This window comes from Oncorhynchus masou, chromosome 1 (genome assembly GCF_036934945.1).
Source record: "Oncorhynchus masou masou isolate Uvic2021 chromosome 1, UVic_Omas_1.1, whole genome shotgun sequence".
NCBI lineage: Eukaryota > Metazoa > Chordata > Actinopteri > Salmoniformes > Salmonidae > Oncorhynchus > Oncorhynchus masou.
The window spans coordinates 47,031,336-47,037,335 of record NC_088212.1 but is presented as its reverse complement, the minus strand read 5'-3'; positions in this window follow the sequence as shown (position 1 = coordinate 47,037,335).

Genomic DNA, 6,000 nt, shown 5'->3' with positions numbered 1-6,000 from the left:
AACTAGCTCATTCTCTCTTTCCCCACCTGTTCTCTCTTCCCCCTCTGATTAGGTCTCTATTTCTTTCTCTGTTCCTGCTACTTTCAGTGTCTGATTCTTGTTTGTGTTTTTTGATGCCAGAAGCAAGCTGTCGTCTCGTTTGCTTCCACCTTGTCCTGTCCTGTCGGAGTCTGCATGCATGGCAGGTGCAACCTGCATTATACTACGTTCTTTTGTTCCATTGACTACGTTGGAAGAGGATTTATGCCATTCCTGTTTTTTTATTAAAGAACTCTGTTTTCTGTTAAAACCGCGTTTGGGTCTTCACTCAAGTTCATAACAGAAGAATCAGACCAAGAATGGACCCAGCGGCTCCGGACCCTTTTCACTCCGCCGTCGAGATCCAGGGAGCGATGCTAGGCAGACACGAGGAGGAATTGTCTGCTGCTCAACATGCCGTTGAGACCCTGGCCGCCCAAGTCTCCCGACTCACAAGACGGGTTCACCAACTCCACCTCGATCCACCGCCCACTTCCAGGGTTTCCGAGTCTCCGGAGCCCAGGATCAACAACCCGCCGTGTTACTCTGGGGAGCCCACTGAGTGCCGCTCATTCCTCACTCAGTGTGATGTGGTGTTCTCTCTCCAGCCCAACACTTACTCCAGGAGCGCAGCCCGCATCGCCTACGTCATTTCTCTCCTTACCGGACGGGCGCGTGAGTGGGGCACGGCAGTCTGGGAGGCGAGGGCTGAGTGTATTAACCAGTATCAGGACTTTAAGGAGGAGATGATACGGGTTTTTGACCGTTCTGTTTTTGGCGAGGAGGCTTCCAGGGCCCTGTCTTCCCTATGTCAGGGGAATAGATCCATAACGGATTATTCTATTGAGTTTCGCACTCTCGCTGCCTCTAGTGACTGGAACGAGCCGGCTTTGCTCGCTCGTTTTCTGGAGGGTCTCCACGTCGAGGTTAAGGATGAGATCCTCTCCCGGGAGGTTCCTTCCAGTCTGGACTCCTTAATAGCTCTCGCTATTCGCATAGAGCGACGGTTTGATCTTCGTCGCCGAGCTCGTGGAAAGGAGCTCACGTTCCCCGTTGCTCCCCCTCTCCACATCACTGCCACCTGCCGCATCACTGCCACCCTCCCCGCCGGCTCGGATGCTGAGCCTATGCAGCTGGGGGGTTTTCGCATCTCGGCCAAGGAGAGGGAACGGAGAATCACCAATCGCCCTGTCTCTACTGCGGCTCCGCTGGTCATTTTGTCACCTCATGTCCAGTAAAAGGCCAGAGCTCATCAGTAAGAGGAGGGCTACTGGTGAGCGCAACTACTCAGGCCTCTCCTTCTGGATCACGCACTACCTTTCCGGTCCATCTCCGCTGGCCCGGTTCATCTGCTTCCTGCAGTGCCTTGATAGACTCTGGGGCGGAGGGCTGTTTTATGGACGAGACCTGGGCTCGGGGAACATGACATTCCTCTCAGACAGTTAGGGGAGCCCAGGGCCTTGTTCGCTTTAGATGGTAGTTCTCTCCCCAAGATTCAGCGTGAGACGCTGCCTTTAACCCTCACTGTCTCTGGTAATCATAGCGAAACCATTTCTTTTTTAATTTTTCGTTCACCTTTTACACCTGTTGTTTTGGGTCATCCCTGGCTAGTGCGCCATAACCCTTCTATTAATTGGTCTAGTAATACTATCCTATCCTGGAATGTTTCTTGTCATGTAACCTGTTTAATGTCTGCTATCCCTCCTGTTTCCTCTGTCTCTTCTTCACAGGAGGAGCCTGGCGATTTGACAGGGTGCCGGAGGAGTATCACGATCTGCGCACGGTGTTCAGTCGTTCCAAGGCCACTTCTCCCTCCACACCGGTCGTATGACTGTAGTATTGATCTCCTTCCGGGAACTACCCCCCGGGGGTAGATTATACTCTCTGTCGGCTCCCGAACGTAAGGCTCTCGAGGATTATTTGTCGGTTTCGCTCGACGCCGGTACCATAGTCTCCCTCCTCCTCCCCCGCCGGCGCGGGGTTCTTTTTTTGTTCAGAAGAAGGACGGGTCCCTGCGCCCATGCGTGGATTATCGAGGGCTGAATGACATAACAGTTAAGAATCGTTATCCGCTTCCTCTTATGTCTTCAGCCTTCGAGATCCTGCAGGGAGCCAAGTTTTTCACCAAATTGGACCTTCGTAACGCCTACCATCTCGTGCGCATCAGGAGGGGGACGAGTGGAAGACGGCGTTTAACACTCCGTTAGGGCACTTTGAATACCGGGTTCTTCCTTTCGGCCTCGTTAACGCTCCAGCTGTCTTTCAGGCACTAGTTAACGACGTCCTGAGAGACATGCTGAACATTTTTGTTTTCGTTTACATGGATGATATCCTGATTTTTTCACCGTCTCTCTCGATTCATGTTCAGCACGTGCGACGCGTCCTCCAGCGCCTTTTGGAGAACTGTCTTTATGTGAAGGCTGAGAAGTGCACTTTTCATGCCGCCTCTGTCCCTTTTCTCGGTTCCGTTATTTCCGCTGAGGGCATTAAGATGGATCCCGCTAAGGTCCAGGCTGTCATTGATTGGCCCGTTCCTAAGTCACGCGTCGAGCTGCAGCGCTTTCTGGGCTTCGCTAATTTCTACCGTCGTTTCATCCGTAATTTCGGTCAGGTGGCAGCTCCTCTCACAGCCCTTACTTCTGTTAAGACGTGCTTTAAGTGGTCCGTTTCCGCCCAGGAGCTTTTGATCTTCTTAAGAATCGTTTTACATCCGCACCTATTCTTGTTACACCTGACATCTCTAGACAGTTTGTTGTTGAGGTTGACGCGTCAGAGGTGGGCGTGGAGCCATTCTTTCTCAGCGCTCTCTCTGACGGCAAGGTCCATCCTTGCGCGTTTTCTCTCATCGCTTATCGCCGTCAGAACGTAACTATGATGTTGGTAATCGCGAACTGCTCGCCATCCGCTTAGCCCTAGGCGAATGGCGACAGTGGTTGGAGGGGCGACCGTTCCTTTTGTCGTTTGGACTGACCATAGGAACCTTGAGTACATCCGTTCAGCCAAACGACTTAATGCGCGTCAGGCTCGTTGGGCTCTGTTTTTCGCTCGTTTCGAGTTTGTTATTTCTTATCGTCCGGGCTCAAAAACACCAAACCTGATGCTTTATCTCGTCTCTTCAGTTCTTCTGAGGTCTCCACCGACCCCGATGGGATTCTCCCTGAGGGGCGTGTTGTCGGGTTGACTGTCTGGGGAATTGAGAGGCAGGTAAAGCAAGCACTCGCTCACACTCCGTCGCCGCGAGCTTGTCCTAGGAACCTTCTGTTCGTTCCGTTCCTACTCGTCCGGCCGTTCTTCAGTGGGCCCACTCTGCCAAGTTAGCCGGCCACCCCGGCCTTCGGGTACGCTCGCTTCCATTCGCCAGCGTTTCTGGTGGCCCACTCGGAAACGTGACGCGCGTCGATTTGTCGCCGCTTGTTCGGTCTGCGCGCAGACTAAATCTGGGAACTCTCCTCCTGCCGGCCGTCTCAGACCGCTTCCCATTCCCTCGACCGTGGTCTCACATCGCTTTAGATTTTATCACCGGACTGCCTTCATCAGCGGGGAAGACAGTTATTCTTACGGTTGTCGATAGATTCTCTAAGGCGGCTCATTTCATTCCTCTCGATAAGCTCCCTTCTGCTAAGGAGACGGCTCAGATCATTATCGAGAATGTTTTCCGAATTCATGGCCTTCCGTCTGACGTCGTTTCCGACAGAGGCCCGCAGTTCACGTCTCAATTTTGGAGGGAGTTTTGCCGTTTGATTGGGGCTTCCGTCAGTCTCTCGTCCGGCTTTCATCCCCAGTCTAACGGTCAAGCCGAACGGGCCAATCAGACTGTTGGTCGCATTTACGCAGTCTTTCTTTTCGTAACCCTGCGTCTTGGTCAGAACAGCTCCCCTGGGCAGAGTACGCCCACAACTCGCTTCCCTCGTCTGCTACCGGTCTATCCCCTTTTCAGTGTAGCCTCGGGTACCAGCCTCCGCTGTTCTCATCTCAGCTCGCCGAGTCCTGCGTCCCCTCCGCTCAGGCTTTTGTCCAGCGTTGCGAGCGCACCTGGAAGGGGGTCAGGTCGGCACTTTGCCGTAATAGGGCGCAGACTGTGAGGGCCGCTAACAAGCGTAGGACCAAGAGTCCTAGATATTGTTGCGGTCAGAGAGTATGGCTCTCCACTCTGAACCTTCCCCTTAAGACAGCTTCTCGCAAGTTGGCCCCGCGGTTCATTGGTCCGTTCCGTATTTCCCAGGTCATTAATCCTGTCGCAGTGCGACTTCTTCTCCCGCGCTATCTTCGTCGCGTTCACCCGGTCTTCCATGTCTCCTGTGTTAAGCCCGTTCTTCGCGCCCCGTTTCGTCCCCCCCCCCATCCTTGTCGAGGGCGCACCCATCTACAGGGTTCGTAAGATTTTGGACATGCGCCCTCGGGGCCGTGGTCATCAGTACCTAGTGGATTGGGAGGGGTACGGTCCTGAGGAGAGGAGTTGGGTTCCCTCTCGGGACGTGCTGGACCGTTCGCTGATCGATGATTTCCTCCGTTGCCGCCAGGTTTCCTCCTCGAGTGCGCCAGGAGGCGCTCGGTGAGTGGGGGGGTACTGTCATGTCTTGTTATGTCTGTTCCTGTCCTTTCTCTTCATTCTCTCTCTCTGCTGGTCTTTTTAGGTTACCTTCTCTGTCTCTCATTCCTCAGCTGTTCTACATCTGCCCTAACTAGCTCATTCTCTCTTTCCCCACCTGTTCTCTCTTCCCCTCTGATTAGGTCTCTATTTCTTTCTCTGTTCCTGCTACTTTCAGTGTCTGATTCTTGTTTGTGTTTTTTGATGCCAGAAGCAAGCTGTCGTCTCGTTTGCTTCCACCTTGTCCTGTCCTGTCGGAGTCTGCATGCATGGCAGGTGCAACCTGCATTATACTACGTTCTTTTGTTCCATTGACTACGTTGGAAGAGGATTTATGCCATTCCTGTTTTTTTATTAAAGAACTCTGTTTTCTGTTAAAACCGCTTGCTAACATTTACGATCCCAAATTTGAATTTACAAAAAAATGACTGTCTTTTGGTCTTTTGAGCTTCTTGTCATGAAATCTATGCAACCTACTCAATTACTTTATATAGCTTCTGTTTACAGGCCTCCTGGGCCATATACAGCGTTCCTCACTGAGTTCCCTGAATTCCTATCGGACCTTATAGTCATGGCAGATAATATTCACATTTTTGGTGAATATATATTCACATGGAAAAGTTCACAGACCCACTCCAAAAGGCTTTCAGAGCCATCATCGACTAAGTGGGTTTTGTCCTCCGGACCTACTCACTGCCACAGTCATACTCTGGACCTAGTTTTGTCTCGTGGAATAAATATTGTGGATCTTAATGTTTTTCCTCATAATCTTGGACTATCAGACCACCATTTTATTACGTTTGCAATCGCAACAAATAATCTGCTCAGACCCAAACCAAGGATCAACAAAAGCTGTGCTATAAACTCTCGGACAACTCAAAGATTCCTAGATTCCCTTCCAGACTCCCTCCACCTACCCAAGGACGTCAGAGTACAACAATCGGTTAACCACCTAACCGAGGAACTTATTTTAACCTTGCTTAATACCCTAGATGCAGTCCTAAAAACAAAAAACATTTGTCATAAGCAACTAGCTCCCTGATATACAGAAAATACCCGAGCCCTGAAGCAAGCTTGCAGAAAATTGGAACGGAAATGGTGCTACACCAAACTGGATGTCTTCCGATTAGCTTGGAAAAACAGTACCGCGTAGTATCGAAGAGCCCTCACTGCTGCTTGATCATCCTATTTTTCCAACTTAATTGAGGAGAATACATTTATTTTTGATACTGTCGCAAAGCTAACTAAAAAGCAGCATTCCCCAAGAGAGGATGGCATTCACTTCAGCAGTGATAAATTCATTAACTTCTTTGACGAAAAGATCATGATCATTAGAAAGCAAACTACGGACTCCTCTTTAAATCTGGGTATTTCTCCAATGCTCAGTTGTCCTG